We start from the raw sequence: 22,812 nt of genomic DNA, 5'->3' as shown, positions 1-22,812 counted from the left end.
TTTCCTATTTTTAAAAACATGTGGCTTTTTACTATTGATTGGACAATCAATGCAATTCGAAATGAAAACTTAACAGCTGAAACTGTGACATCCCTTACTTGAGGCCAGTGTATGTCAATGCGTGAGGTTTCCTGTGAAGCTTTATGCCTCGTTGAGTTGGGAACTCTTTCATCCGCCTCCTGTGGCATAAATAAGCAAATTGCTTTAATTCAAACACCCCTGCCCTGTCTGTGCTCTCATGTGTTTCTGCTCCATTTTATTCAGTGCTGAAGTTCAGTGAAGGGTGAAGTCATACTGTTTGTTTGGAGATGGTCATGCCAAATTTTGGACAACGTCAGATCATGTTTTGCCCCAGTACAGCTGGAGAAAACGCATGCTTTCACCCTGGTTTAATCAAGTAGATATTAAAGTGTGTATCTTGTTGCCAGTCTTAGAGAAAAGAGAGATATGGGAGAAACTAAACTTGGAGTCTTGTGTGCTTTTTGTTGCACTATTGGTCCTTGTGGTAGGACTTTTCTGCTTTTATAGTTACCTCGAGTCGTTAAAAAGTTATGGGAATAGCATTTGTTCAGTAGTGCAGTGCTGTGAATGTCAGTTTGATTCAGCAGCACATTAACATGGGAAAGTTAAGGAATATTGTCTTTACTACTAGAAAAGATGTACGAAATGAACCGTGCCACTTTTTCTCTGCACAGCAAATCATTCAATTTGTGCATAACTATCCTGCTCAATCCTCAGATTCACTCACATTTAAAAAAAAAAAAAAAAAACTCCAAAACTCACAGCTGTGCAAATGAATGCAAGAATGTTAATTTGCATGACGTGAAGATGTGTTTTACTTGCTGTTAAAACCTTCTCCAAACAAGGGCACATCATCACAGCAAATACCACAGGGATTTACTCATGGACTTAAGTAGGTACAGAGCTATTTGGGCAGGGTGTTTTGTTTCCTTCTTTTCACTTGTTAGTTGAACAACAGGAATGCAAAACTCTTTAATTACTACACACGTGTGTCAGAAAGTGAAGTTTGCCGAGCTCTCTCGTTGGACTGAACTCTGGATTGTTTACGAGGGCCACCGTCACTGCAAACGTTTCAAACTGGTGACGAACTGAGAGAAAAAAGTCCCCAGTTGATCTGCTCTGAGAAATTTGTGGGAAATCTGGAGGAGGAAGAAAGCGTTGCTCGTCCTCCTCTGCGATGAAGCCATTACCAGCTTGCCGGCTTTTTTTTCCATACAGACACCTGAGGGGTCTCTCAACACCTCATAAAACACCCAGCGCCCTCGTAATGGGCCGTAGTACGTGGCTTGATTCAGTTTGTAGGAATGTTGCGTAAACTTTGGTTCCTATTGAAGGGACATCTTGACTTGATGAGGGCCCATAACGCTGTCAGATGGCATCACGTCACTAGTTTCTGTGGGAAATAAACAGTACTAGTAAGTAGCAGCAAAAATCCTGAAAAAATTAGACTTCAGAATTTCAATTAAAAATTTAAAGCAGTCTGTTATTGGCCTTGGTATCACAGTAGTAAAAGGGGCATACACAGCCAAATCTTCCCCTTCTGGTGGATGTTTACTGTTGGAATTTGCTGATATTTGCACATTTAGTTCAAAGTCCTATTTTATCCAGGTCACCGCTCTTCAGTTATGGCTGTTAAGGATCGCTGCGGAACAGATTGTAGATGATTACCAAAGTTCCCCCCGCTGCCCAGCATGCATGAACCAGAATGCACAGTCATGCAAAACCTGCACCGCCCAGAGCCCTGACGTTGCATGCACACATCTCGTGAAGAATTGAGAGCGGGCCATCCTGTTCCCCTGCAGGCGCTCACTTGTCTCCTCTCAGCTCAACAGTTACGAGCGCTCAGATCTGAGCTTTAGCCCAAAAAATCTGGTCAGCTGAGTCTAATATTATCTACCTCCGCATGATGGATGGCCACTGTTGTATGACACCATTGCTTTCTTTGTGGCTAATATTTAACTACTGTGTACACATGCACGGCACACGAGTTTCTCAACTGCCTTAGTTGTATTGGTGTTTTCTTGAAATTCAAAACAAGCCTCTAATTAGAGCGTAAAATGTTTGATCATGTGGAATCTTCATCAGTCAGATGTTGTGGAGGCTGAGCTGAACAAACTGGTTAAACGTAGTGTGCCGCATAACCCATACAAATATTTAACCAAATCTACTTTGACGATGTTTTGCCCCTGAAGACAAAACAGTCAGAGTGAATCGTCCTGTCCTCGTCTGACCCTAAAATCAGCCCTGAAAGTTCAAGTGCAGCCACCCATAATGAGGAAATTTGCACCCTATATTCACTTTGAATTTGCATATTTTTTAGAACCTCTGTCATAATTGCCTCGCTGGAATTTTTCCTCCTCATTACCAGCACTCACGCTGAGAACATTAACATGATTTGGTGGTGTGTGGTTGTAACTGACATGTAGCCTATAGAAATTTACTGTTTAATCCTAATAGTTTGACGCACGCTGCAATAAGCGATAATCGGTTTCATGCTTTCTGCTTTTGGGGAACAATTTCTCCCCCAGTTGTATGGATGTTTTCTGTACTTAGCTTTCGGGGGAACTTGCTAGTTTCACAGCACGCAGACGCACACAAACACACACGGCAGGGGGTTTTGAGCAACAGAGTCATGGATTAGAAGAGTTAGTGGGTGTGTGATGTGATTTTGTGTGTCTGTAACCTATTGGTCGGACATTCCTGCGTGTTTGCTGACGCCTGTGGGGAGTGTGTGAGTCGGCTCTAATCAGGCCACTCTGGACGATGAGGCATCTGTTTGTGTTCATTAAAGTTACTTAGAGACTCTGTTTAAAATTCTGGTGATCATTCGGTCAGCCTGATTTCACCCTTTCTGTGCACTGCTGTCTGTACTCTGCAGCGGGGGAAGAATTCAAAACTGTACTACTGAGGCAGTCAAATTCGCCAGAGCTCATGAAACATGCATCAGGTTCCAGTGCCAGTTCATTTAAGATTTTATTTGCCTTACAATAATAGCATCATGACTCAACCATTCAACATATTTAATATTTCAATGAAAAAAAAAACCCATTAGGCACCAGTTGTAGTTCCTTAGAAGTCAATCCATTTTTGTCTGATACTTCATGTTGCATGCAGCCACAGTCCTCTGCTCACTCTGCCATTTTATTCCATGAGGGACAATAAGCCTCAGTGATATTTGTATGAGTGAATGCACACCAACAGACTGATTCTGTCTGCAGTCCAACAGGTTTCACACACCGCCTCAGTGTGTTATGTCACCATGGATCCCTCTCAGACATTTTTCTCTCCCAGATAAGCATCTCTGTTACTAGACAAGGTGGTTTTACCGCCCCGCCTGCACCTGAGGAACGATGAACAATCATCATTTCCTTCTGTTTTGGTTCAGAGGGAAAGTGAAAGACAGACAGAGGAATTTTGGCGGCATAGGATGATGTTTTTGAGTCTCCCCTGTGTTTTGTTTGGCAATTATACGTCTCATTTCTTACCAAGGAGAGGTCAAACTGAACTTCAAGACAAAAAAAAATCCACTTTAAGACGTAATGATGCTCTTGGCACATGTGCTGCCCTTAAACTAAAACAAATCGGGTTTGTTAGAATAAGACACATGAGGATTTATTTGGTAATTTAGAAGGAAGTAAAAATATTTTCAACACCAGCGGATTGATTTAACTTCTACTTTGTGACAGATTTATTAAAGAGAGATGTGCTGGGACTTGTTTGAACAATTGCACACACGACCATAGAAAGTCACACTTCAAAAGGACACGGTATTGGAAACACAGCTCGGTGAAACAGCCCAGGAATGCAGCTGAACCCTCGAAATTGAATAAATATGTGGCTCCCACCAGCCAAACGCTCAGAGCCTTGATCTTTAAGCCTTTCTTTCCAACAAAGGAGCCTGAAAGCTGTTTGGGTTTGAGAGAAGGGGGCTACCTGTTAAGAAGCTCATGCCTTGAAGCTGAAGTGTCTCTGTGGTTTGTGTGTGTGTGTGTGTGTGTGTGTGTGTGTGTGTGTGTGTGTGTTTACTTAGGCAGTGTGCCAGTTTGACACACAACACTGGAGAAACCCCTCTTAAACTGTACCATCCTCAAAAAGCCTAATTTTCTCAGTCCAGCTCTCTCTTGCTATACTTGGGGAAAATACATGCTGGCACTTTGTTTTGATGCCCTTTTTTTAATTACAAAATTGTGTGGTACATTTTAAACTATTTCCAATCTTTATGTGGCGGCTTGCAATACATGACAATGGAGGATCATGAAATAAGTGTTTTTTCTGCCTATGGTGCCTGTACCCTGCCCAACATGAGGGATTCTGATGTTTCTATGCTACATCAGACACCTGAGAGAGCCTGCGCCATGCTTTCAGTTGCGCTGATGTCAGACCTGCTTGAAAGCAAACAAAACAAGATCCGTATCACTTCCGCCTCGCTCAAACGATGATGCCAGCATGTATCACCAGATATTCACCATGTCATGTCTGACTCATATTAACCTCTGCTTTGTTTGGCCTGTGTATTGCTGCATGTGCTGCATGTGCTGCTGTTGTTGTTGTTGTTGTGTTGAGGGTGTTAACCTCACCTTTATAATCAGGTCATCAGCTGTTTTTTAACTAGAATAGTCCTCACTTTGTTACTAACATACTTACAAAAGGTTTTTGGCTTTCATGAAAACACACTGATGGTAAAACGACTCATCTTGTTTGTCTGTTTTGCTTTTTTTAAAGTGAAAACTCAATACAAGCGTGCTCTCTGCCCTTAAACTGATGACTTCTGCTCGTTATTTAATTTAAAATGCCGTCATGGTTGAAGAGGAAGGTGAAGTAACAGAGCAGAGACTATAGACCCTTGATTGTGTGTTTACTCTCATCTCTGACCTTCTACTCCCTGGCATCCAATTAGCACCTGTTTTCGCTCTCATCATGCAGAATTATAGTTGTGATGATTTTAGTACTCAAATATTTAAATGCTGGAGAAACAACAGTTCAAGCCCTCACTTTTCAAGGTGCTGCATTTAAAAAAAAAAGATCTTAAATCACATCTATCTTTACATACTTGAACAGACCACTAACGCAAAAAAAATTAGTGTTCTAACAATGTTTTCAAGTGGGCATCACACCGATTGATGACAGCACATCCCAGAGAAGATAAAGCACAGTTCTAAATGTAAAGCCTAGGAGGTGTGAAAAGTATGGCTAATACTTCATTATTACTTTATAATGCCCTCATGCTAGAACATAAATATGAAATGAAACTATCAACAAATGTGCTCTGGCTTTCTGCTACGCTCTCAGTGATGTAGATGACACAAACATGGACGCCTCGGTGGAGAACAACTTGTTACGAAACTTTGAGCAAAGCACAGACAGAGCATGTCATTTCCTTCATGTTTGTTTCCTCAGGGGGTCGGTCGGTCCACTCACCCCTTTAATTTAGCATCTTCCCGAGCTTTGAGCTGTAAACTGTTGACTGATCTCATCACACCAAAAGGATACTCCAGACCCCTGAGCGACAGGCTTAACTTAATGCCCTTTTTTTATTTATTCTCTCTGAATACTTTTATCTGTGTTTTTTTCTTTATTTTCTCCTCACTTGCATGTTTGAAGCTCCAACTAAGTTTCCCCCTCTGGCCACAAAAAAAAAAGAGTTATAAAGACGGATGTAGAAGAGTTCCAGTCATGCCTTCATATTCAGAGAAAAGAGATGCAGGGCAGTGATTTTCTTGTATCCCTCTCTCCTCTGTGGGTATTAACCTTTGCCTGTGGCTCCTAAAAGATTCATAGCCAATGAAACTTCTCAGCACAGCGTGACAGATAGCTTTTTTCATCACAAGCCACCCTGCTTGATTGTATGCTTTTCTTCCTTCCTTGCATCACAAACCCCCCCTTTTTCCCCCCACCAGCGGTTCTTTATTTATATTTTTGTCTGATCTCTTTCTCTCTGTGATTCATCTTTCTTCTGGCATTTTGCCTATGGATGTATGGTTTTATTTTTTATTTGTCCTGTCCTTCTCCAATTCTAAAAAACAAAAAAAAACAAAAATCCTGCCTGTCCTCAGCTGCGTCCTCAAACATCTCATTAGTAAGTCAGACCTCAAGCCTGCATGCATCCATACTGATTTGTTTGCATTCACAGATTTCAGGCTTGAAGCTCATAAGTAAACATGAGGTATCGCTGGGAATGTGGCCCCTGTGCCCTCTCCTCTCTCTTTCTCCTCAGCTCTATTTTTCTCCCCTTTGCCATCGTTGGTCCAGTAGCCAATACCGAGCTGTCCAGGCCAGGATGAATGGCCTGATGTCACCAGCTCTGCTTTTCCACGAGGCCGGATTCATCTTTGTCATGTCAGTCTGAAAGGTCACACAATCAGCTGCAAACAGTCGTTGGCCAACTGTTATCTAGAGGACAGAAAGAGACCTCTGGGAATTCTTTTTTGAAATGTTACTGAATGTAAACCAGATACGTCTTGAGTGCAACAACTTCATATTGGTCCCAGTGACATAGTATTTGACTTTTTACTTCTATATGGAATAATGTTTACATTCAAGTGCACCTTCCTTATCGCAAAAAACTGAGAATTTCCATGCTGAGGCACTGCAGACTGGGTCTATGCTGTCTGAATATGTGGCTGAATTGACCGTATATGAAGCAACTTTAATAAAAGGTGCTTGAAATTGCAAACACATATTGTGCCGTTGTGTGACAGAAAAGGTTATGCCTTTATTTCCAGGCATGACTGGTAGATGCTGGCATTTAGTTTAGAACTGAAGAAACCTTTCTGAGGAGAGGCGGCACAAGATCTTCAATCTAGTCTGATCAAGCTGTGGTTGACCATGACCTGGATGACTGAGACCCGACACAGACGACTTTAGCTGGTTAAATAAATTGCTCGGTTTTGACTGTCTTCTGAGGGATCTGGTCTGAATTTAAATGTCTGTTTAATTAAAAAGGAAATAAATCACTAGGAACATCCCTGCTTTTGTTATCAACTATTGTGGTTCAGTGTACATATCTGGCTGATTTCACTTGTTGGCTACCTCCTGTTTGAGACTTGTATTGTTTGATGGCCCGTTGCCAGGTAGATTATTAAATGATACACTTTTCCTGGTAGCTTTCATGTAGATAACTTGCTCCATCCTTTCTTCAGAAGGAACTGCAGAAACAACCAGCCTCAACATTTGATAAATCAATTTCTTCTGCTTACAGGAGAGCAACCATCTGATATAGCCAGACTGACAAGTGAAATTGAATTTCTTATTTGCAGTGCTCCCTTCCTCACAGTTCATGGTCTCTTGGCAGGAAACACTATTTACATTCTGCATGCTTTTGTACTGTGATCCAGTTTTTCATTTCCAGGCTCATGTACTCGTGTCAAATCTTGTACTCGTCTTTGTCGTGGTCGGCAGGAACTGTAAAAGTTAACCGGGCTTGAATTTAGAGCTGATTCAAAGTGTGTGTTGAACGGGCTGTAACCTTTCCCGTCCTGTGGTGTAAGCTGCTGGTGGGGGAGTTCAGACTGTGCTTAGCATGACTCATGGTCTGGTTTGGTGTCTGCCAGCGGACAAACACAATGGCTTCTGTACACAATAGTCCTCCTGCCTCTGTCCTGCTGGAATGAAAAACATGCCTCTACAGTTTCCGATACTGTATATTGTGTTACTCTGTGAGCAGGCAAGGTGCATAACTAAGCCACAAAAATGCACACAAACACACACCCAGGCACAATGACCTAATTTTTCCTGAGACACTTAATATGCTGGAAGAGAATCCAATAAAAGTCAATTTTCTGGAAACTATTTGTCGTCTCGGCCAATTTTAGTGAGAAAATGATTTTCTGAGTGGAAAGCTAGAATGTAATATTCTGTTATTTATCCTCTTCCAGCATGTAGACAAAAATCGAATCATCAACGATTGAGAGAAACTTTTCTGTTAGTGTCGATCGTCACACGCTGACAAAGTGGTTCTGTAACTGTAATGTTGAATCTCTGTGCAATAAATGGACGTGCTTTAAATACTCAGCCACTTCAGCATATAAATGTCTCTTTAATGTTTCATTTGAAGTCTTACTTCTCATGTTTTTGTGATGTGTCTGAGACAAGTTTCCTCTCGGGAACAATAAAGTTTGAAACAGAGTACACAGCACTGTGTCTCAAAGAGCAGGAAAGACTTCACCAAGCATTAGAGTATTGTAGAAAAACGGGTTGATGGAGGCACCAGTAGTGGTTAGTGTGCATGCCCCATGTATACAGGCTATAGTCTCCCAAGCAGGAGGCCAAGGTTCAAATCCGACCTGGGTCTCCTTTCCTGAATGAGGAACTCTCTAACCCTCCCCGATGTCTGACTCTTTCCACTGCCCTATCTAAAATAAATAAATACAAATAAATCTTTAAAAAAAGGGTTGAAGAAATAAAAACCTCCATTGTCCCTTAAATCCTTTTTATGGTTCATATTTTTACTGAACATCTGTCTTTTTTCTTTGTTGATATTCAAACTTGCCTAAACAGGAAGTGTTTTCAAGAGACAGAGCAGGGCCTCTGATGTCAGTGCCTGGAAGTCCAGCTCCTCTGAGACCTGTGGCACATTCACAAACATTATCTGTGATTGCTGTGGCATAACAGCCCGAGGGGGGACAGCCAATCACATACTGACTTTCAGACTGTTCCAGAGTTTCTGTTCTCACCACGTCTCTAAGAGCAGCAGAGTCTGTTACAGAAAGAAGCTCCTGGAAAAACCCCCGAGAAGTGATGACTTGCTTTCACGTTATTGCTAGTGTCCTCTCCTCCCACTCGCTCCGGGTTAATGGGAGACCTTTCGTTGTTAAGAAAGCGTCCACCCTCCACTTTGAGGCTTCCCCTCCCTCTTTAAAGTAAGGCTTCAGCATGTCTTTGCTACCAGGAAAAGGGAAAATGAGAGGGAGGAATGCCTGCAAAATACCCCGCTGTTTGCTATAAACGCTTGCCATAAAAATGAAAATAAATAACGTTTGCCTCAGTGACGAGTGATTTATGAAGGGGGATCGATTTACCTCATCGAGATCAGTTACATAATCGTACAGGATTTGTACTGTTATGCAACTGAGGAGCCATCCTGATAGCTGATACACCTCAGCAAGTTTTTCACCAGAAGGACTGATTCATTAGTCTGCAGTATTATTTACAGCAAAAATGTGAGATGTTGATGGACATTGAGTGTCGGACCTGCTGTGACCACCTCTTGAGTGCGGTGCTTTCAATTAATCAGGCTTTTTTTTTTTTTTTTCCAGCTGGCTTCCTCATTTACATGCAAAGCTCTGCTGCTCCGACTCTCTCTCTCTCTCTCTGTCTGTCTGACTCTCTCTCTCTCAAGCGTCAACCGCTCTTATTTTCCTCAAGTGACGCTTCAAAGAACAGATAAGGAGCTTAAGTCTTGAAAAATTAAGAGGGTGCAATCAGCCGTCTGTGGTTATATATTATGTTGCAGGTGTTATAACCCAATACGTCTGCTTTCGAGGCATTGCCTTTCACTTTCAGGCTTTAGTCTGAAGTTCTGTTTGTAGGGTAGCAATGTCTAATGGTGCAGCATTTTAAAGGTTTGAGTAAAGATCCGTCTAAAACACTCATCTGTTTTTGCAATCAGCTAAAAGTTAGACAGATTTGGGTTTGGTCCCAGAACATACCTGAATGCACATTCTTTTACTTCGCACTCTTTGTTTTCATCCTTTTCTCTTCCTCCCTGCATATTTCACCCCCCCATGCCCAGATGAGTGGTTGGGCTTCTTCCAAAGACATCCATTACTGAAATACTCAACTAATTCCCCCACTCAATCTCTTGCTTTCCTTCTTTTTCTCAGTCTCTCCCTCCTCATCCCACATACTAACAGAATCCAAGCCTTTTTCTTTTTCTCCGTCTCCCTTTTACTCTGCTGGGCACGATAAGCCACAGCAGGGCGCAGGGTCGTGGAACACTGCGGATTGACGGCAGCCATTTCTGTCATGCGGGTAAAGAAAAGCAGTTCATTTGTCCCAGAACTCACAGTGTAATTTTTTTCCCCCCCAAGAATCTCTCAAGGAGAGCCAGAGTCCTCATGAATAACAAACACAGCTTTGCTCAGGGGAAGGAGTTCACACTGAGTCTTCATTTCTGCTTTCTCACCTCAGATCTACAGTCTGCTTCTGAAGGCAGCAGAGTTTATTGCAAATGTCTGGGGTGATCCTCTCTGCAGGCTAGACTTAAGAATAGTGAGCTGCAGGGATGACCGTGCAGCAGATCTACCTGCAACAATCAAACAACAACCACAGCAGAGACTGAGGCTTTTTTTTTTCTTCCTGAGGGACATTGTAGAGGAGCTGTGATTTATCCTTCTCTGGAGTGGAAGCCGACAGGGCAATGTTGCATAGACAAACCTTTATTTAAAAGACAACTGCTGTCATCATACACCTATAACACTGTGGTGTTCCTGGCTTGTCATATTTGTCATGCATACCCTCTTTGTGTTGCCTTTATCCAGGTTCACGTAGGCTCCCGAGCTCTTATAGCCCTCGGCAAATCGAGCTGTTTTTCTAATCAGAGCAGCTTTTTTTTTTTTTTGAAGAAGAAGAAAAGCTGGCCAATAACCAGAGACACGTAGACATGCTGAGGGAGGGCAGGCAGCGATAACTATCCACATCCTCTCTCTTATTTGTATGTAAATACGTGGATGCAGCGATGCGTTGAATCAGCCCTTTAGAGCGCTGCCAGGGAATGGAGAAGGGAAATTTTATTGTCGCTCGGCTGCCCGTCCAATCGCTTTGCAGTGCTGTTGCACCAGGCGCGGTGGGAGTGACGAGGAATGCACTAATCACGCAACTGTGCTGCCCTGCCCTTGTCAGCCACCCTGTCTTTTGTCTGCACTTGGAAACCACAACAAAAAAACCTGCACGGTTTCATCCATTTCTCGCTTTCTTACTACACAAACACGGTGACATAAAAGAAAGAAAGAGGACGGAGCAGCATTGTTTTGTTCTTCCAGGAACAACTAGCCCCCCCCACACACACACACACACACACACACACACACACACACACACACCTCTTGTCTTCATCTTACCATGGTGGGAATGTTGGGACAGATTTAGTCATCCAGGCCAAACTGAGCCACAGAGAACAATAGGTCACATTCAGTGTCTTCGTTTCTCTACTCTCCCACACCATACCTGTCCTACCTTATGTGAAAAATCCTTACTCCAGCACCATGCAGTATTAAACATGACATATTGTTTTCTGTTTGTAGTATCCCAACACAATCAGGGTGTTTTCTAAGTCCTTTTAGTTTACTTAAATAAACTATTTAATAAGACAATAAACTCTTCTGTCAAACTCTGCCAAAAAGTGTCTGAACAGGAGCTGCGTGCTTTGCATAGCAGAGAGATTTATCCTGAGCTGAGGCATAAAACTTTTTTTGTTTCCTAGAACATGCTGTGCTCTACTCTCCTGTAGTAAAACTATACAGCAGCTCTGTCTGTCCCCCGTGTAATGTTGTAACCATTTGCGTTTGTACAAAAAAATAAATCTTGGACTGTGTACGGTTTGATGGTTTGGCCAGGAGCACAGGACATTTTTCATTAGGCTTATGCTTCTCCCCTCTAGTGTATTTTTCAGATTATTTTCCATTTGAAGATGAGTGATTGACAGCAGGAAGCGCACAGCAGAGCTTTCAGGCACTCTGAAGCTTCTGTGCGTCTCGCTCACGGCACAGTCATCAAATTGACTCATTGCTTTTTGCACCACGTTAATTATATTTCCTTTTGTTTTGCATATTTTTGTCATGAAGAAGTGAGTGAACCACTGATGAACTTTATATCGATTCTTTATGGAAAAATACTATTATGAAAATGTAGTTAAACATGTTCAGACAGTATCTGTTTTGTTGTGTGATATGTCACTCAGATCGACTTGATTGATTGAATACAGTCACTAACAAAAGGTGACAAAGTGTGACATCATTCTTTGATTATTTTTCCAACATTTTTGATCTTGAAGCTTTGTTAACATCAGCGTTGAAGTAAAATCAGACTTCGTTTCCAATTAAGAATCAGTGAGTTGTTTTCTGTCTCATCAGGACCTGATTGTGACTGATTGGGCTGAACGTCCCGACTTTACCGAACTGTTTAGAACTGAGAAATATTTATTTTTTCCAACATTGTGACCCGCTGCTTTGATTAATTAATCTTATGATTACATGACGTAATCGATCAATGAGCTGAATCCTCATGCAATTTAACTGAAGTAGAACTCGTTAAAAACTTGTCCTTTGCTGCTGTAGAGCAACATTAATGTTTTACACTGAAGTTTAACAAAACTTCTAATATGAATCATAGAAGTGTAAGAATCTATTCTAACAAAAAGCAGAGGTGCCCCCCTCAAGCACATACTGCCTATATCTCAGATTGATTTTACTATAGGAAGAATTGTTTTCTTTGTTAATCCTAGGCTGTCTACAATAAACTTTAAATAGTTTGAAAGACATTTAAAAGACGAATGTGTTACCACCCTCGCACATCACAAGATTTTGCAAAAACTGTGCATCTTGCAGGGTCACTGTTCACAAGCCTTTTGCTAGATTCCTGCAGAAATGGTGTCCTCTCCAGCTTTATGTGGTAATAAAAAAAAAATGGGCAAATAAAAAGTAGAGCTTTAAGCAGAATAGCTAGCCTTTTAGTGTAGTTGTTGGTGTCATCAGTGGTGATCGTTGGCTTGAGATAGAACTTCAGTTCAAACCTGACATGGTTCATAGAAACTAACAGAACGTCAAAAAAAGAGAAAGACTCACTACTGACAGCTCACACAGAGATTAAGATCATTAACACCAAAAGAATTAAGACAACGTGATTTCCTGCAATACTGAAAAAGCTGAAAATGTTGTTTGGCTTTGAGAGAGTTGAATACTGTATGTTCAGAATGGCATCTTCTACTCCCCTTAGCTCCAAATTAAAGAGCTTCCATAACAACTCTTCTATGCAAGCAAACAAACGCAGTGACTCATATTGGTTAAACAAATAGTTGTTGCTGTCATCAAAGCACCAATTCTTCTTCTTCCTTTTCTTTCTTTTGGTTTGCCTCTTTCTATGGTTCACAGCCCAGCAGACAAGCCTCGCCTCTAAAATAAATCAGTCAGTGTGTCAGCATGGATAAGAAGATGTCAGGGTTGAAGAAAACCAGTCAAAACACAAAAGACCCCCAATTGTTCCAAATGTCAAAGCAAACTCTGACGGAGGCTCTGAGCCGCTCACATGCTGATCAAAGCTCGGTGTGTCACATGCTGCACTGGGTCCAGTTTCCTGTCCTACTTTCAGCAGCTTGTTACTAAGATGTATTTAATTACAGCCGGAACAGTGTCAGGTAACGGGGAAATCGGTTGGATTTGACTTAATTGATGCATTTAGGTCAATAAAGGTTCTCTCATTCATAAGGACAATTACATAGAGGTTTTTAATTGTTGTCTTTGCTGTGGGATAAATAAAGGTTTATCTTGTCCAATTGTATTTCAATAAAACAGCATAATGAGAAAATGCAGAATAGAGACAGTATGTTTGTTATATATTGTCTTTTGTTTCTAATTCAAAGACTTGACAGACGCTAATGAAAACAGCTGATATCAATTCAAAAGATTCAATATCCCTTTAAATAAAAGCTCATAGTGTGCACTTTCATACAGCTTTCAAACTGCTTATCACTCAGTTTAACCAGCGCCTTCATTTCAAGCTTCAAATCAAAGCACTTATTTTAATTCAGGGTTAATGTGACTTGAGTGATTGTTGGAGCTCAACGGCACAACATTATAATCATGGTATCAGAGGGGAACTAGCACCTGAACCTGGTGATAGATGTGTAACCAGTAATATAAAGGGTGTCAGTGTGTCTCTTTTCACAACAATATCACTATTTTTATTGAGTTTTAAGAGTTAAGTGGCTGCAAAAAAAAAGAGGTCAGTCAGATGATGGGGACATTTGGTTGGACTAAAGACAATAAATGCATTTCATCTGTATTGGTTACTTCTGCTATGATCCATTTTTAAGGTTTATTGTTCAGCTTTTTATGACTTAGAGATAGTAAAATGGATGGAGTCGGAAATGAGGGAGAGAGAGAGTGGGGTCAGATATGCATGAAAGGAGCCACAGGTCGGATTCAAACCCGGGCCACCTGCTTTGAGGACTTCAGCCTCCGTACATGGGGCGCACTCACTAACCACTAGGCTACCAGCGCCCCAAGAAACAAAGATTTCTAAAGTAGTTGAAGTAGTTTTCTTATATAAGAGATGAATACATACATTTTGAAATGAATTTGATGTCTGCATCTTCCTGTGGGACTTCAGGAAACGATTTAAAGGCACTATTGTTCGTTTAAACCCCAACAGGAGAGATCTAATGGTCTCTACAGTCCTCGTCTTTAAATTAGCTGTGATGTCGACATTATCAGAAGCATTTAGTCCACGTTCATACCAGGGTTTTGAAATAAAATAAAATGTATTATTTAGCCAATTAGGTGTTAAGTTGACAGAAATGTTAGCTAGAGATTAAGCAGCCAGGTTCCAGAAGTTGTCTGCACATAGAAATGGACATGAAAGGGTTAACAGGATTTTAAAAAGGAGGTCTATAAAACATGTTATTAGCACACTGTTTGTCTTTCCTCTTCCCTGCAGGGCTGGCCTTTATGACCTGGTGCAGGACCAGTTTTATCTGTTATCTTACAGCCACTATACATACATGACGCCAAGCCAGCAGTGTAATTATGTAATAAGAGATGCAAGCACATTAAATGAAGGGAACGAGAACCAGACATACAGAAGCATGTTGGCGAAACAAAACCTCATGTACTGTAACCTCCCAAACCTCTGGTGATAACCAAAGTGAACACAGTAGAGACTCCAGACAGTTAGTTGGATTCTGCTGTTTCAAGCAAGGACTCAAACAACGCACAACACAGAGAAACGTGATGTCTTAATGAAGCCCACACAAAGTGACCATTTATTACCTAAAGCACTTAAACTTAAGGACCTGCTACCAATTTCTGCACATGTTCGACTCCTCAGAACACAGCAGTGTACGTCAGCATGATTGTGGGAAAGTTGTGTGCTGTGCTGCGTGTGAATGCACATTATCACATGGCGTCATCTGGAACCCGTGTAACCAGTCTTTTTAAGAAAGCAGTTAATTTGAAATTACTGCAATCTGTGCAGCTAGAGCAAGTTATTTTCCTTCACATCCAGGGTTGAGTTGCATGCGTTGGGGAATGTTTCCATTTCTGAAGAGGTAGATTAATTTATCGACTGTTTGATGGTGGAAATCGCAGCGTTGATTGCTCCAGAGAGTTTGCTTTGAGGAGAGCAGAGGTTAGCCTGGAGTTCTCTCACTGTGTTCTTCCCCGTCAGGCATGAGGATAGAGGGCATAGTGCAGAGTGCCCCTGCTTGGAAACACAGACCCCTGCCCCTAAAAGATAAGGCCGCCGTTTTGACCCCATTAATGCCAGGAAAGATGTTATCGTGTGTGTAGAGAGAGAGAGAGAGAGAGAGAGAGAGAGAAAGGGCCTCAGGCATGCAGCAGTAAGAGTCAAACCATTGTTACCTTCAGTGGAAATTACATAACATAATCACAGGCTGCAGCCACACACACATAAACTGCAGGCTTCCCCAATCAGCTTCTTTTGCCTTTATCAAACCCCCCCACTCACCGTTGAAGAGCTCCCAGTAAAGCTGATCCACATGTTTATTTTAGGGAGGAAGCTTTTTCCTGTGTCCCATTTACAGACTACATACACATTCTATGTTGGTTTTAAGTTGACAAAGATAAATCTACCAGAATTTGTGACAAAGATAGTTTTTTTTTTTTTTTTTTGTATTTGTAGGAACTACTGCTGAACAAAAATATTTGTGAAGATCTGTAGTTTTAAAGCTTTGGTACTTTTCCATACTATCGATTTTTGAAAAAAAACAAACAGATTGTGTCATTTTGAAAACATGTTATCAAAAAGTATTAAAGCATTAACCTTTCAATAGAGCTTTATAACAAAGTGAAGAAACTACAAGAGAGGAGAAGCAGCAAAAGCTGTTTGTTTAGTGTTCATATCTTGAGATGGTGAACAGCCAATCTCAGTTTATCGTCAGCCTCATGCAGAGCCAGCGCACCAGTGCACAGAGAAGTAACTCACTTTCATTTTCGCAGTATCTTTGTTGTCTCCTGTTTGGATTTGTGCCTGTTTGGAGGAAGATAAGAGTACCAGTGAAATGAGACTGGTGTCTTAGTCTGTTCACTGTATGTCCTTAGATACTATCTTTTCATTTATTGAACAGCGGTTCTGCTCATGTTGCCTGTCATGTCAAAGTAATCTCACACCATGCATGCACAGTCACCACTGCACTATGGAAGCAGTATTTTCATTGAGCGCTCTATGCAGGAACCTCTACATAGGGATAGTGAGTCTAGTTTCGCCGGAGGTGTCAGTGGCCACACAAGTTTAATTACTCGACCAGATGTAATTTTCATGTTCGGCAGCAGCACAGGGGGGAAGAGGGGCTATTTTCCTAAGTGTCTGCTACTCATCTCTACTGGCGAGGAGGGCCGCCTCTGGAGAGAATGTGGTGTTACCTGCCAAGACAAACCCACAGAAACCTGATGAGTGTACCGCTGCCGTGGCTCTTGGGATCAACTCGCAGTTCATTGAAATTCCTCTGATATTTGGAACCTGGTTCACCGCTCACCACTGGGCCTTCGGTCAGACTGATTACCTTTTCTTACACAATACAAACTCACACAAAACATCCTTAATGTGACTTTTATTCATTTTTATATCGATATGAATTCTGTCTGTAGCTTCTCTTCTGCAAAAGTTTATTCCCACTCCTAGAAATACTGCCAGAGTTCTGTCGCTCTCAGCGCAGGTTATCGAGCTGTTAAATCTCATTCTACAACTCCGTTTAGTAATGAACTCAAGCAACCTGGTTATTTTCGGCTGTCTCTTTCATGTTAACAGGAAATCCAGTTTCCTTAGTCAGGAAAGGGATTAAGGAATAAACCTGGTTAAGCCAGATTGTTGTTGAAGAGGCCTAATTTTTTAGCCATAACTGTGTGTGTAACAGGGTTTTTATAAGAGCTCGTGAGAATGACAAAGACTGAGAACAAGGTCAGCAGAGAGTTATAGAGTACAGCTTTTAATCAAGTTATAGAACAGAAGCATCTTCAGCAAACTGTGCTGAGGAACAAAAGTAACACAAAGTGGTCATTCTAACACTGACCCCTGGGCCCTGAATTTCCTGATAGTGCGTGTGACTTTAAATAAGGAACAGTGGGAAACATGTGCTCAATAAATAGTTCCCTCTGCTAAGAAAAATCTTATTGTTAGCACTGGATGCTTTGACTGGGGTCCTGTGAGACCATAATGCATTCTTTTTTTTTTAAAGCACCAATTAATGCAAAAACGGGAAACTGATATACTGTAAGGTAAAGGTGAATCTCTGGGTTCTGTGGTGTCCAACAGTGGGGCTATTGTGAAGATTTTCTTGTTTGTTATTTTACTGTTTACATCTTTTTAGTAGTCGCTTTATTTGTTGCGACAGCTAATGTGAATCAGAAATGCGCAATTAATCACAATTTCATTGTGATCGCGATATGGGCATTCGAAAAAACACACATGGTCTAAATGTACTACGGAAAACAAGAAGAAGAAATGTTGTATATAAGTGTCAACATTTGACCTGTTTTGGTGAACGACTGGGTGTAAAGGTCATTCTTTGATTCTCAGATCAACTGGTGCCGGTTTATTGGTGAAAATAAAAAGCTTTTAGTGTTTATTTTTATTCAGGAGGGACAAGTTTCAAGCACAGGTTTTAGTTTTAAACATGAAGAAAATCAGGTAGACATAAAAACTGAGTTATAGCTAGATATGCACTCTTAAACATTTGTTTATGTATTGCACTAAATAATAATGTCGCATTAATGAACAATGTAATCACATATTTTTGTCATATCCTGAAGGCCTTTTGTACATATATAATCATCTCATCCCTTTGCATCACATCTATATTACTTATTGGAGCTATGTTTTCATTTCAAGTCAGACTGTATCCACCTACCTCTTGCTCATGTTGCCATTTTTCTTTTACAACATATGAATTAGTCCTCTCGAGCACTCTGTAATTGTCTTTGTTTATGGAGGGAAGACATGCTTGCTCCAGTGTTACCAATGCATCCTTTTGGTCTTAAATGGTACCAAATGGTTGGGGAATGTGTTGTTCAAGTGACGTTATTGCCTGTCTCTTGGGCCCACAACATTTCAGCAGCCTTCAAACACACAGACACTGAAAGAAGCTTCCCTCTTTAAAATCTTACTTCCCCACACATGCCTTCATGAATAAAGAATTCTGAGTGTGTCATCCCACTTTTATTTTCATTCTAAATAGTTTTTTTTTTCTTTTCTGGGGTGTCTGTCATCCATCTTTCCTCCCTTTCATCTGGGATGGTCCCTCTCTCAGCAGAAGTCTTCATGAATAGAAATGAAAATGGGAGAATGGGTATTGCATGGAGAATGGTCTGGCAGAAGTGGGCTTTAAATAGAATCATTCCCTGCGCTTTCCACTCATTGTTTTTCCTTCAAAGCCGTGTCAGTCATACCTACAGTAGTCCCCCGAGGCCCCTCTCCTGCTGTGCTGTGCGGTAGGTAGGTAGGGAGGTAGAGGGCCCTCAGTCTGCAGTTTGTTTGGAAGAGCTAACCGGGCTCAACTGTGAATTCCACATATGGGTTTAGCGGCGCAGGTTTTTATGCAATACTGTATGAGGCCCAAATGGGAGCTAAGGACCTCATTTTAAGAGGCACTTAAAAATCTGGCATCATTTTTCATTCCACGTTTCCATGTGATTTAATATCCTGCAATTTTGGGGTTTGGCATACTTTCATGCACTTTGCACATTTAATATTTGGATGTGGACTCACAGCAAGTGGTTAAGACACAAATCCTACTAGAAATACACCTGCAGGCAAAAACCAAGTCCATTTTAGATCTATGTTAAAACTACAGCAAAGAAAATGTATCGTCATCCATCTAAAAGTAGAGTGTGGTTTTAAGTTTGAAGATTCTAGCTATACAAAGCAGGTTTAGCCAACAAAATATTTAAACTATGTTCAACTGGAGCGTCATTCTGCATTGCAATGCCAAACAAATTGTTGCTATTGTTAAGACAGAGATAAAATTGTTGTCTAAGTGTTGTTGGCATCTGATGAGCTATGTGACCACCTGGTTGGTTGTTAAATGTTGTCACCTGTACTAGTAGAATATAAAACCGAAACGACCACAGCCCAAAGCCTCACCTTATTTGTTCTTATCCATCCGAACACTAACAATTATTTTCATTATACGTTGATCTAAACCTCCGTCATTTAGCGTCGTAAATGGCAGTCATTTCAATGGTAAATGGACTTGAGCTTGTATATAGCGCCCTTCCAGTCTTCTGACTACTCAAAGTGGTTTTACCCAGCAGGTCACACCTAACCCATTCACACACTGATAGCAGAAGATGCTATGTAAAATTACCATCAGAAATAACTATCCTACTTATCTTGTGCAGTGATAGATTTTGAAGACTTTACTTCAACAGAAAATCAAGAACAGTAAATGAAAAGTTTAAATAGATGCAGCTGTATTCACTGTTACTGCTTTAGAGCTGCAAACAAGTCCAAGAAAAAGTCCTATCCTGATTGGATTGTGTCCCCTAAGATTAAAAACGGACTGTTAGTTATTTAACCAAAAAGGACCACCAAGTGAAAAGGACTCTGTACAAGACAACGCTGCAACAAAAACAGGCCATGACAAAGTGGTACCGCTGCATGCCGACCATACTGCCCCGCAGGTGTTTACCAGGAAAGTTTTTGATCTTTCTCCTGTGATACTCAATGATGGCAGCACCAGTGTTCGCCAGGACATGTGACAGAACCGCAGACCTCTTTACTGCCAGGTGTGTTGTTCAGGTGCTGGTCAGGGAACAGGACGGTTAAGCACTGCCATCAGGTGCCCTCAGGCTGTTACTGCTCTCCAGCTGCCCAGCAATCACCCGACAAACACACACACATACACACAGAGGGCGAGGCTGACTCACCGCGTCATGTTTCTCAAACAGCTGTCTTTATTATTCACTCAGCAGGTACAAGCTGTCGCAGATTCAGTCTTTTGTATCGTACAGAAGAGTCTCTTTAATTCCACACAGAAGTCTTTCAAAACATCATTTATTTAGAGTGGTTTAGCTTTTATTGACTGTAATTCTTTTTCAGATTGTTGTCATTGTTGACGTCTGGGAAGAAACTAAATACGCTTAAAACTTTTATAAACAACATTTTCTGTAGCCTTAGTTGTAAATGGAAATGTTTTGATTAATTTATGACTTTTATTGTCTTCCTTTTTTTTTTTTTGCAAACCCTTGGAAAAATGTGCAACAACAGTTCCATACAAGGCTTAAAATATTTGAAGCCTTAGCCCTGTTTTTCCTTTGGTTTGACATTTAAGAATGAGCTGACTCTGGTACATAATGACATTATTGGGGCCATCAGAAACTGCATTGTTCCACCAGCTGCAGGAAGAATAACACTACATGTATTGGTATAAACTTTTTCAATCAGAATTACTAAACTAATTCATTGGGAAATACAACTAACAAAAAAAACTAAAAACTGTGACCTACACATAAACATCACTGTGTAGCCTGCATGGCCACCAATTCTACTACAAATCCAAATCTGAGAATCTTAAAAAAGTTTCATCTTGCATAAAAATGTCTGCTTCAAAGTCAGTCTTGATAAATGTTTTGAGTACTGAAATATGCAATGACATTACACAGGACCATTATCATTCCAAGGTTAAACCCAAAAAGCCTCTGCATTATTGACAGCTTTGCAGCCAGCCCTTAAACATGCTGCTGAGCCCCAAACGTGATTGATTGCATTGTAATGTGCCACCTAGGATAGAAAAGAATCAACAGTTGGGTTACTTTCTATGTTTAGGAAGATGTTCAGTATCATCGAACACTCATGACAATGTGTGAAAGCCATTTGCACCGTGGTAACTGCTGCCACTTTTGCAGCTTCCTGGATGCTGTGGACCTGGCCAGCATGTCTGTGGTTCTTTTGATAGGTCTATGAAACCTGAATAGTCCCAGAGTTGTTGGAGCTCTGAATGAGCGAGAGACCTCGGCCAAGAAAATCCAGAGTCAGCAGCCAAAAACCACAACGCCAGAGAGCACTGAACACCACTTGGCTCTCTGACTTGTCTCATTCTCATTAGATAAACCCAATCGACAGAGAGAGGAGAGGAGAGGAGAGGAGAGCAGATTTCTGCACCTCATGCAGAAGAACTCTCGCAAGACTTCTCTTGGTGAGAGAAATACCTCCTGCTTACACAAAACCTCCCTCCCTGTGTAAGCGCTGGGTTTGTTTCTCCTCTACCTCGTGGTCTAGTTAAATTCACGCCAGGTTGCTGGGTTGACCAGGGCCAGTGCACTCAAGAGGGCATTGTGGGTCAAACAAAAGAAGTGTCTGGGATACCTGATGTTGAACGACTAGTTTGGCATCACACTGTGTACCAGGGTGAAGATCACCTGAACATGTGAGGAGATACCAGACATTCCAGGGAGAAGGTTTTTGCAGAGTTGGAGGCTGCCAGCAACAGCTCGGGGTCAGTGGTCATGCTACAGTCTGCTGATAAAATACCCTTGAGATAAGTAGTTATTAAATCTGAGGGGAAAGAACTCCTTCATATCCATCTCAGGGCAAACATGCATCCAGCCACATGTGCACTACTTTGCACTTAAAGGATTCCTTGCACAGATGGTGCTTGTAAAGAATTTGAAATGATGACTGAAACTCAATATTAATTTTTTTTTGATACAAGCCCCTTACACACATGCACTGCACTCTTTAAAACTTCCCCAAATTGTGCAGATGAGCTGCATTGTGTGATTGAAACTCGATAGCACTATCAATAAGCTCAAACATTATTGATATTTAATTTTTCGATCCCCATCCTAACATTTGACTCTACTTCAAATTTGTTTTAATAATGTTATAAAACTTCGTAGAACAGTGTTGCAGTTGTATTACCTTCATTGGTATAGCAAGCATGAAATTCCTTGCTTGACATTCAAGCCCACTCCCTTTTCTTCGAACAACATGGCCGACCCACCGGCAGGCGGCTGACACACAGTAGGACTTTAGTTCATGATGGATTCAGTTCATAGCTATAATGTTAGTCCATTAATCTTTCCCAAGTTACAAAGTCGTCATATCTTTTTTTTTCTAGATGTGGTGACTTATATCGTGGAAAAAGTTGTATACAGGTTGAAATATGAAAGCAGCAGGATATTGGATGCTGCATTGTCTTTCATCCTCATTGTAAAAATGTTAGCTGCTTACCCTAAATCCTACATTGGGACAATGGGCCTCGCGATAGAAAACAATGTAGTTTGTCAGCATATTTTTTTCCAGATCGTGGTGCTAACGCACACACAAGTTTGTAAGGAGTATTGGGACTCTGTGCAGCAGCATGTGAGGTGGGTGAATTTATGCTTTCCTCCGCGTTGTGCAAAAACATCAGTACAGGAAGGAAGAAGAAGTGCGGATGCCAGCACTGGGGCGAAAACAAGATTAGGCTTTAGACAAAACACAGGACCACTTCCCCCTGCGGCCTCTGTACGGCGCACAGCAGGCACCCCGTTATTACTGCTAGCTTTGCAGGAACTGGATTCATTACTGCGACACATGACTCTGGAGAGGCTGCGGGGATAAACTCTCTAGCAGCAGTCACAA

The 22,812-nt window shown here is 41.3% G+C and overlaps 1 protein-coding gene across 3 annotated transcripts in view; it reads left to right on the top strand.

Annotated features, from left to right (window-relative positions):
* The window catches only part of pawr (PRKC, apoptosis, WT1, regulator), a 52,551-nt gene that overhangs the window by 4,762 nt on the left and 24,977 nt on the right, over positions 1–22,812 (top strand). The gene's annotated exons all lie outside the window — the stretch shown is intronic.

Source organism: Labrus mixtus, chromosome 22, assembly GCF_963584025.1.
Source record: "Labrus mixtus chromosome 22, fLabMix1.1, whole genome shotgun sequence".
Classification (NCBI taxonomy): domain Eukaryota; kingdom Metazoa; phylum Chordata; class Actinopteri; order Labriformes; family Labridae; genus Labrus; species Labrus mixtus.
Note: the sequence above shows the minus strand (reverse complement) of the source record. Positions and strands in the feature narration are given on the sequence as shown.